Below are 9,629 nucleotides of genomic sequence, written 5' to 3'. Positions count from 1 at the left end.
CATAGGCTGCCTCTGTTTTCCTTTCTGTACTCCTCTGGAGGCTGCCAAAACCTCAGGATTGCTTCTTTGGATACTGGGGAATGCCATCGGCTAAGTAGAATGCCCACCGGCAGTGGCATGTGATCACCGGCCATTGGTGAAGCTATCGGCAGAGGGAGGATTGCCGGTCGGCACTTAACACTGCCAGTCGGCAGGAAGCTCCTGCAGAATCTGCAATTGACAGCAACAGAGGGCAAGGCAGAGCATGGCAATACAATTCAAGGCATATATGCACCAATCATGTCCCTTATCATGTTAGTGACTCAAAGGGACATGCTCCTTGGTTCTTAGACCATCAATCGCGCATTTCCATGCGTGACGGCCCAAGGGACCAAGTGTGCGTATTTTGATGTCAAATGCAATGCAAACAACAAACCAAAGCCCAATTCCTATCACTAGGTCAAGGAACAAGACATGCATGCTAAATGCAATGTAACCTAGGCATGCGAGCTAAGGATGCAACATGGTAACGCAAACAAGCAAGCAATGAACAAGCATGCAAGCTAGTGGCCATGTAAGACATGATGCAATCAAAGCATGCAAAGCGTGAGACATGTAACAACATGCGAAGAGTGGGCTTAAACTAATTCGGGCAGCTCTAATTAGGCCCAAAAACAGTGGCCAAAGCTTAAGGAGATGGGACCGAACACACATACACACATGCACATGTTAAGGCCTAAGCACTTAAGCATCAAAGGGCATCTTTTAAGCACACTTAAAAGGGAATAATCATGGACATGGGGCGTGCATTAAACTCTGAAAATCTTGCAAGAACATGGTGCCAAACCATGCAAACAAGATAGGCCAAACATGCAACAAATGGCCCAAGCATTCAAGGCAAGCTAATGGAGTATTGAACTACACTTAGCAAGACCAAACATGGCATGAATTTAATGACCAAAAACAGAGTTTTAGCATGCAAAGACAAGGCCTAAAGATCACTTAGATGGCATCCAAATGACCTAAATTCAAAGGCATGCACAAATGCCAAAACATGGAGCATGCTACACAATCTTTCAAGGCATTAAAGGAGTGTCCAAGGCAAGCATACAAGCATGTTAAAGGGACTGAAATAACATGGCAAATGGGCCCAAATCACTAAATTAAGACAAGGATTCATGCCACACATTCACACACTTAAGGCCAACAAGCCAAAAATGTAAAGGGGCTATACAATGCATGCCATGGCCGACCCAAACAACTATGGAAAGACCTCTCGCATGGCAAAATAGGCATAGAATCTTCACAAAACTAGGCCTAAAACAAGCTTGAACAAAGGTTTTCAACCTAAGGCATGTTAAGGCCTAAACATGGCATTACAAGGTAGGTATGCTAAGCATGCATGGTGTACCAAAACCAACTAAAAACAGAGGCATATTATGACATAATAAGCACAAAAAACAGCCAAGGCATGGTCAACATGAAGCTTAACTAGATGCTCCCTTAAGAGGCCAAAAATGGTCCATTTCAAGGACAACAAGGAGAGGGGGTGGCCCTCTCCTTCTTGGGACTTCAAGGCACCATCCTTACCACTGAAATCCCTCAAGATTTCAGTGGTGAGGAGGCCCAAACACCAAAGTCCCGAAGCTCACTCAAAATAGCATAAAATGAGGCCTTTCAAGGCCTAAGAGGGGTCAAACACCTCCAAACCACAAAACACTCTAAACAAACTATTTAGATGGCCTAAAAAAAATTTTTTTTTATGTTATATACTAAGCACAAAAACAGTTCTAAGGTAGGGAAAAATACAATGCAAGAATGGGGAATAAAAAGGCAAAATTGTTACCCTTGAAGACCCTCTTCAACAATGGTGGACCAGCTACTCCTCCAAGCTCAAAATCACCCAAGAACCTCAAGAACAACCTCTTAGAACCTCAGTAGCTAAGGGAAGGTGAGACACTATGTGTTTGTGTGCAATAGTAAGACACAAACACACTTAAACACACACAAAGGTAAAAAGAGGGAGAGGTATAGAGATAGAATGTGTATGGATCCTAACCCTAGAACTCAAAACCCTAATATGGCTGTCTAAACTCTCCAACCGTAGAGCCAAGAGAGGAGAGCTCCTCTTATAGAGCTTTTTGTCTTATAAAGCTTACAAGACAAGCTTCTAAAGAGAGAGATCCCTCCATACACGTGGAGGGGAGCCAAATGCAAGACAGCTGTGTCAAAATATTTGCAAAAGCAGATGCACAGTAATCGGCCGGCCAAAAATGCAATTGACCAAAAAAAGATAGCCGACCGGCCATCTATAGTGCCAGCCGGCCAATTAATTGGCCCGTGGCCACAAAACACAGTCGGTGGCCTCAAGCCATGGCCGGTGATGGTCTACAAGCCCTACCCTGTCCCTCAAAGGCAAAACACAAGTGTTTGGTGTCAAACCAAGCACAAAACAGTCGAGTCGAGAGGTCCTGAGACGAGGCGCGCTGCCAAGGCTTCCGGGAACTCAAGACGAACACAAACATGGATAATCACCAAGTGTTCCAATGGTGACGTCCAAGTCTTGAGGACGGTCAAAAATGGGGTGTCTACAATATGTGTGATGCTCCAACTTTTATGACATAGCTATGTCTTCCTTGCTATAGCAATGTTTAGACCTGTGATTTTGAGAAGTTACTGTGTTTAGATATTTTGATAAGCTGTGTTTTGCATTATAATTTGAATTGTATTGGGTATGACTGGCTGTGAGAAGAAGTTATGCTTATAGTGACCCCTTTTAGAATTGTGTAAGAAGTTAATTGAATGTGATTTTATTTCCTACTGATTGTCTAAATGGATAAGGGAATGACTTACACATTAGCTATGCTTGGAAGTTGATTATTGACCTTGAAACAACATATAATTAATATAATTTCGTGAACCAAGAAAATTACTGACAACTTCTGATGAGGAACCAAAGGAATTATTGCTGGTGTCTAATCAGTATTGTTTATGTGTAACTGGGACTTGTTTATGGGAATCTGTAATTATAACTGTGTCTGCTCATAGTTAAGGACTCTGTAATCGGTAATCTGTAATCTGTCATTTGTACTATGTAATCTGTTTTGTTTATGTGTAATCTGTAATCGGGATTCTCATAAAGAATGGTTGAATGACATGAAGAACCCCACCTATATTACGCGTTTGCTCATACGACACTCGTAAAAAGGATAGGTAATTATTGACTAATTTGGAATTGAAATTACATGATTGGTAATCTGATAAGTTACCGCAAGAATTAATATTCTGCCTCTGTATATTAATCACTTAAGATTGAGAAATCATTTCTTTGATATATTCCTGTGTAAATCTGTAAATGTCGGATATTGCAAATTGCCAATTGCCAATTTAGTCCTCTGTTTTATATTGGAGGCTATACTATGAACTATTCTGCACGGTATGATAGACTTTGCTTAAAAAAAAATTAAAAAAAAAAAAAGAAACGAATGGACGTGGGAATATTCTATATTGATGGTGGGTTAACGATATGTACTGGGCATTTACCTCCTCTTGTATGCTTATACATATTTGTATAATACTTACTGCATGGTTACGAACTGATTTACTATCATATTGAACTGATCTGGCTAAGAATTCTAACTCTGATATTAGGTGGTCAAATTATTTTGTCGCTAAACTATTGAATTTTTCTGACATTATGGAATTCGAATGGATGTGATTACTGTATACTTAATGGAATTTGTGACCCTACGAATGGACCTAGTAGAACCTACGTACGTGGAGTAACTGGATACTCTGCTTATGTTAATCGACTGGGCCGGACGATTGGTCTATAATTTTTGTATGGCTGTTTGCTGACCCGCAGTAATTATAAATTGTGAATATGAAACCATGTAGTTGACCTTGTAGTAGGAAAGGAAGATTTATTTGAACAGTGGAACACTGAAATGATTAAAAGGAGGCCAAATTAATTTGTGCTGTAACAAGAAGAAATGCTTATTAAGGGAGGATGTTACACCCTACTGTTATGACGGATTAATTAAACATGATTTTGAATTTGATTTCTGGCCTTATCTTTGGATGGCTCCCTTTGCTCGAAAAACAAATGGTTGTTCTACCTATTTTTGTTACTCAGATCCGAACTTATAATAGTGTAATTAAGTGTTTATCATGGTACATCTGCATAAATTTGCAAAAGTATATGATACTATTTTTGATATTATCATAACTGTTTGATTCGGAGCATGATTCTCTTTGTGTTACTGTACTTAGAAGTAATGCTATGAGGAATTAACAATGTGTATTGTGACCCTTCTTTCTGTCGTACTGATCTTGTTAAGAACTGTTACATATAATTCTAAACCAATTTAATAGTATGACTTGAAATGCTTTTGGAAATAGGGGAATACTAAAAAAAAAATTGTGAAGCTAGTGGTTACGTACTTAAACGCGGCTTATTTGTGACTGTTGGAATGAAGTATACCTTGTTAAATAGGCAGAACCTTGTTGGTGGACTCTAATAGTCGTAGCTTATTCGATATGGGATCCTATGAAATAAATATATGGAATTATTTTCTTTTATTCTACATGCCTGAAATGGACAGCGAAACGACTAGTTGGATAAAACTCTGAAATGCTTATTATGTTGTGAACTTTGGAATAACTGTGATGCATATCGGGTTAACCTGTGACTTGCTCGAACTGAAGAATTACATGAGCATCTATAACAGAATTACATGGTAAAACAAGTTTGAGGGACCAAACTTATTTAAGGGGGGGAGCGTGTAATAACCCGACCCTCGTGTGTGTTACTGGTATACCTTCAGTCCCTTATTCTGTGCATCTAAATGCTTACTGTGAAACTTTATGTGAAATTAAGTTTAATTAGGCAAATCCTATGATTATGGATGCATATCTGTTTAATAGGAGAAAAATCTGTTACAATTAGAATGTTTGGATTAGAAATTGGAAGCCTTGGAAGCTTAATAATCTGAAATTGATTTTATATTTGAAGTCAACATGATTTTTAGTTCTTAATATGATTTTCTATAAAATTTCAATTTGGAATGATTAAACTGATTGAATTTCGTTCTTATTCACTATATGCATATATATTTGCTTTCCTAAATATTTGACTTAGAAGCCTTAAACTCAAATATGTCCTGAGAGGGCTAGGAAATGAGAATTAGGGTGAAAGATGAGAAGTCCTTCAACGAAGAAATTGGGAAATTAAGAGGGCTCATAGAAATTTAAGCTCAAGGTAAGTTTAATTTGCTTTATACAACCCTCCTCTTGAATTAGAGTAAGCCTTTCTTGTTGTTAAGTAAGTTAGGGTTTGCTAGTGGGTTGGAGTGTGTGATAATCACTTGATTGGAAGAGTTTTCTTACCATTGAATTATGTTGGAAGTAAATTGGTTGATGTGAAGGAATTGGAGTCTACTCCTTGAATTCTTATGTTGGTATTATGCATTTATACAATTTATTGTTTATATACCAAGTAGAGGAGTTAGATCATGATGTCCTTAAACTTGTGATTGATGATTTAATAATGTTATGACTTGTAAATCATGTTTATGGTGTTGTTATGTCATGATATTGTGTTGTTTACCCCATTTCTTTCCTTTATGATGTTGTGAATTTGGTGAATTTGTGCTTAGTTTCGGACTGCCCAAAACAGGGGCCTTGGGCGCATGTGCGGAGCACCACTGCACGTGCGGAGGTCATGGCCGCACGTGCGGAAAAGAGGGAAAAAAATGGGATTGCATTCTACTTTCTGCCGCTCGTGCGGGGAAGGGGTACCGCACGTGCGGCCCACTTCCGCACGTGCGAAGGGGACTGCCGCACGTACGGCCCATGCCGAAAAATTTTGTCCGCTCTGTTTTCTGTGCTTGATCCTTTGATATTATTAAAATAATTATTTGATAATCTTAGAATGGCTGTAAATTCATTCAAAGCGTAATGATCCAGAAAATGATTTAAAAGAAAAAGGAACTAATGTGTGAATTATATATGTGTGGACACACTCCGGGAGGAACCATCGCTCCGCCACAGCACTGTGAGTAATAGTACCGTAGTTGTACATTTACTTACCATTAATAATTCTTATTATTAACGCTCTGTTCTTTGCAAGTAATTACGTTAACATTTATGTTGATTGGAGATCGGTGTGAACTGATGTGAACGTTGAAAGATTTTATGTATATCGGTATGACTCTGGAACTACTCTGCATTCCGGTTACGGTTAATGGTTATCATTAATGTGCTATAACCTGTAAATCACCTATGACTCCGCGTAAGAATTGCATACGAACTATTAATACTGTGGAATTGGTTGACAAGAAGAAATTGTGGATGTAAACCTCGCTTACTGGGAACATGATATTTTGAATGAGAACATGATATCCTGAATATCCTATCAGGGACTCCTACAGTCTGTTTGGTTCAACTCATGTTTTATGGCATAGATATCTGCCTAGAATGGATCATCAGAAGGAATAATTAGATAAAACTACGGGTTGCTTTATACATTAGTGACCGTTGAGAAACTATGATAAATATCAGATTGACCTATGAATAACTCAACCTAGGGAAAGAATTAAATATCAATAACATTGTTATGTGACTCACATTATGATGTGAATTGTTCTGTCCCTACGAATAGTACTGTAATGGTACATGTGCTTTCTGTGAATAATTATTGTTAATACTCTGTTATACGCAAGACGACTGTGTCAACTTGTAATAAAGCATGAAGGAAATTTACATACACTATTGCGTAGTGGTATTCTCATGAATCTGAGACCGTTCTATTATAAGCCACCGAGTGTGGACAACTCTGTACAATCTGTAAAATACGCTTACCTTTTGTTAATAATTATCAGTAGCACTCTATTAAACGCAAATTAGCTATGTTAACTTATGAGAATGATTGAAAGAATTTATGTGCCTCTGTATAACTCTGGAACTAGTCTGTTCTGTAATATCTACTAGGTCTATGGCCATTCTGTAACATCTGCTAGGCCTATGGCCATTCTGTAATATCTGCTAGGCCTATGGCCATTCTGTATAATCTGCTAGGCCTATAGCCATTCTGTATAATCTACTAGGCCTAAGGCCAATCTGTTAATATCTGGGCCAGAGGCCAATTTGTTAATATTTGGGCCTGAGGCCAATCTGTTGAATCTGTTGGGCATGAAGCTATTCTGCATAATACTGGGCTTAAAGCCTCTCGGCAAGAAAATTGGGCCCAAGGCCATTCTGAAAATGTTTACAAGATGAGAGTAATTATTTGACCTCTACACTTATATACGTTATAAATATTACATTTCAAGTGTAATCATTGAGTGCTATTATTCACTGGGCTTGCTCACACTGTGTTATGTCTGTTCTGTAGGTACTCAATCTGAGGTCGGTCCTAGTCCAACCTGGACCACTTGTCTTTTGCCTTTGCACCACAACCAAAACCTAGACGAAGCTCATCCATTTTGTGGAATCCTTGCAGAGCTTCTGGCTTCGTGTACTGAGCCTTTTATCGGACATTGTAAAACATAATTAACTTCTCCTAACCCAGTTTGGTTACTGTAGACGCGCCCGCGTGGGGGTCAATGCTACTACAGTTCGGACTCGATTTGGTGTCACAGTTCTTAATCTGAACCAAAGAGTCCAAATCCGGCAAATCATTTTGAGAAACAGATTTTTTGAAAAGTAGTGCCAAACATGGACTGCTTTGCCAGATACAGAGTCGCCACCTAAATATTTTTTAATGGGGAAATTTAGGAAACCCTGACTCGGTGCCAAAGGCCACATGTCCGTCATTGCCAAAGTTGCCTCGGCTCGGGAGCTTGGGTACGATTGGGGAAGGTCAGCTATGAGCACCCCCTCTCGCCCGATCCGAAGATCGGCCTCTACTAACCGTGATATCCATTTTTGAAAACGTTATGTGTTCTTATTCCGGTTATTAGCCTAGAATTACTATGTTATGCGCACAGCAAACAAGTATAGACTAGATTACCTAATTTGGAAATAAGCATTGCATATCCATTTATTTTGGAAAATGTTTTGGAATTTGCTACTCGCAAGTAGGCTAAAATACAGATTTCAACGAGTTTTTCCAACTCAAACAATCCAACCTTCACCCACAGGCATTCAAACAGTTTATCACATAAGCATCTAGCCACATGATGAACAAACTATCATGGCAACACTCACACGCATGTGGTATGCTAAAGCGTAAATACTTACAATGTACTCCGTGCCAAAACAATAAACTAGTTAGCAAACATGCGTGATCCTAGTTCATGTTAGAGTGGCTAATGCAACACATACAAAATGCAAATTAGAGTAGGCTCGGCTAACCTAAGCATGGCATGCGAAATGCAGTCAATTGATGTACGTATTCAATTTGGAATTGGAGTACAAATGCAGTTAGCGTGATGTACCGAGCCCGGTGCATGCAAGACAAATGTATGGATGCATGCATGCATAGCATAAGGTATGCTAATTTTAAATATGCCCTAATCTATCATCATAAGCAGGTAAATAAAAGGGAAGAAAGACGTGAGGTTGGAAGACATGCACACACACGCACCCACACTTATTACAGATTTGCCCTCTCTCGGAGGGACCGAAAGAATATTACAAATAATTAACCTACAAGCTAATTAAATATTACAGACCAATTAATTAATTAACAAATTAACTAATCTAATGAAAGCAGTAAACGACCTTGGGAAGAGGGCCCAATGCAATGCGCGCTCGGCTCCGCTCGGAAAGTCACTGCCACGCACAAGTTTGCCTCTGCTTTGACTGTTCTGCTCCTCTGAAAATTGCACAAGTCCCAGGGAGCACTCTATGGACACTTTGGAACACCACCGGCTAAGTGAGATCATCACCGGCCATTTAGAATGGTCATCGGCTAAACGTTATGCTCTCGGCCAAACCTGTTTTGCCGGTCGGCACCAAACACTGCCGGCCGGCCAATTCTTCCTGCTGAAACCTGTTTGACAGCAGCAGAGGGAAAAACATGGCATGGCAATGCATTTCAAGCAATGTTTGCACCAACCACACTCCTTATCATGTTTATGACTTAAAGGAGGATGGTGCTTGACCCTCGGACCACCAATCGCGCATTTCAATGCGTGATGGCCCAAGAAACCAAGTTGTGCATTTCGATTTCAAATGACATGCAAACCAATTAAACACATAAAGCCCAACCTCTGTCATACTCAATTCAAGAGGCAAAGCATGCATGCTCTATGCAATGCAACCTAGGCAAGGAGGCTAAGTATGCAACATGAACATGAGGACAAGTATACAAGTTAGCAAACATGAAAAGTGTAATCTTAACCATGCACACATGCAAGGTATGTAACATGTTAGGAAACTTAGCAAGAAATGCATGCCAAATGCAACACCAATTAAACATGCAACAACACACAAGTATGCCACAACACACAAGATGAGCATGCATCAACATGCAAAGGATGGTCTTACACTAACTTGGACAGCTCTCTACTAGGTCCAAAACAGTGGCCAAAATGATGTAACAAAGGCATGAAAACTCACACACAAGCATGCATGCACAAGGCCTTAAACATGGAGCATAAGCCATCAACTCTTCAAAGCATGAAAGGGATGGAAAATATAAGTAT

This window comes from Camellia sinensis, chromosome 12 (assembly GCF_055761805.1).
Source record: "Camellia sinensis isolate YWXY chromosome 12, ASM5576180v1, whole genome shotgun sequence".
NCBI lineage: Eukaryota > Viridiplantae > Streptophyta > Magnoliopsida > Ericales > Theaceae > Camellia > Camellia sinensis.
Note: the sequence above shows the minus strand (reverse complement) of the source record.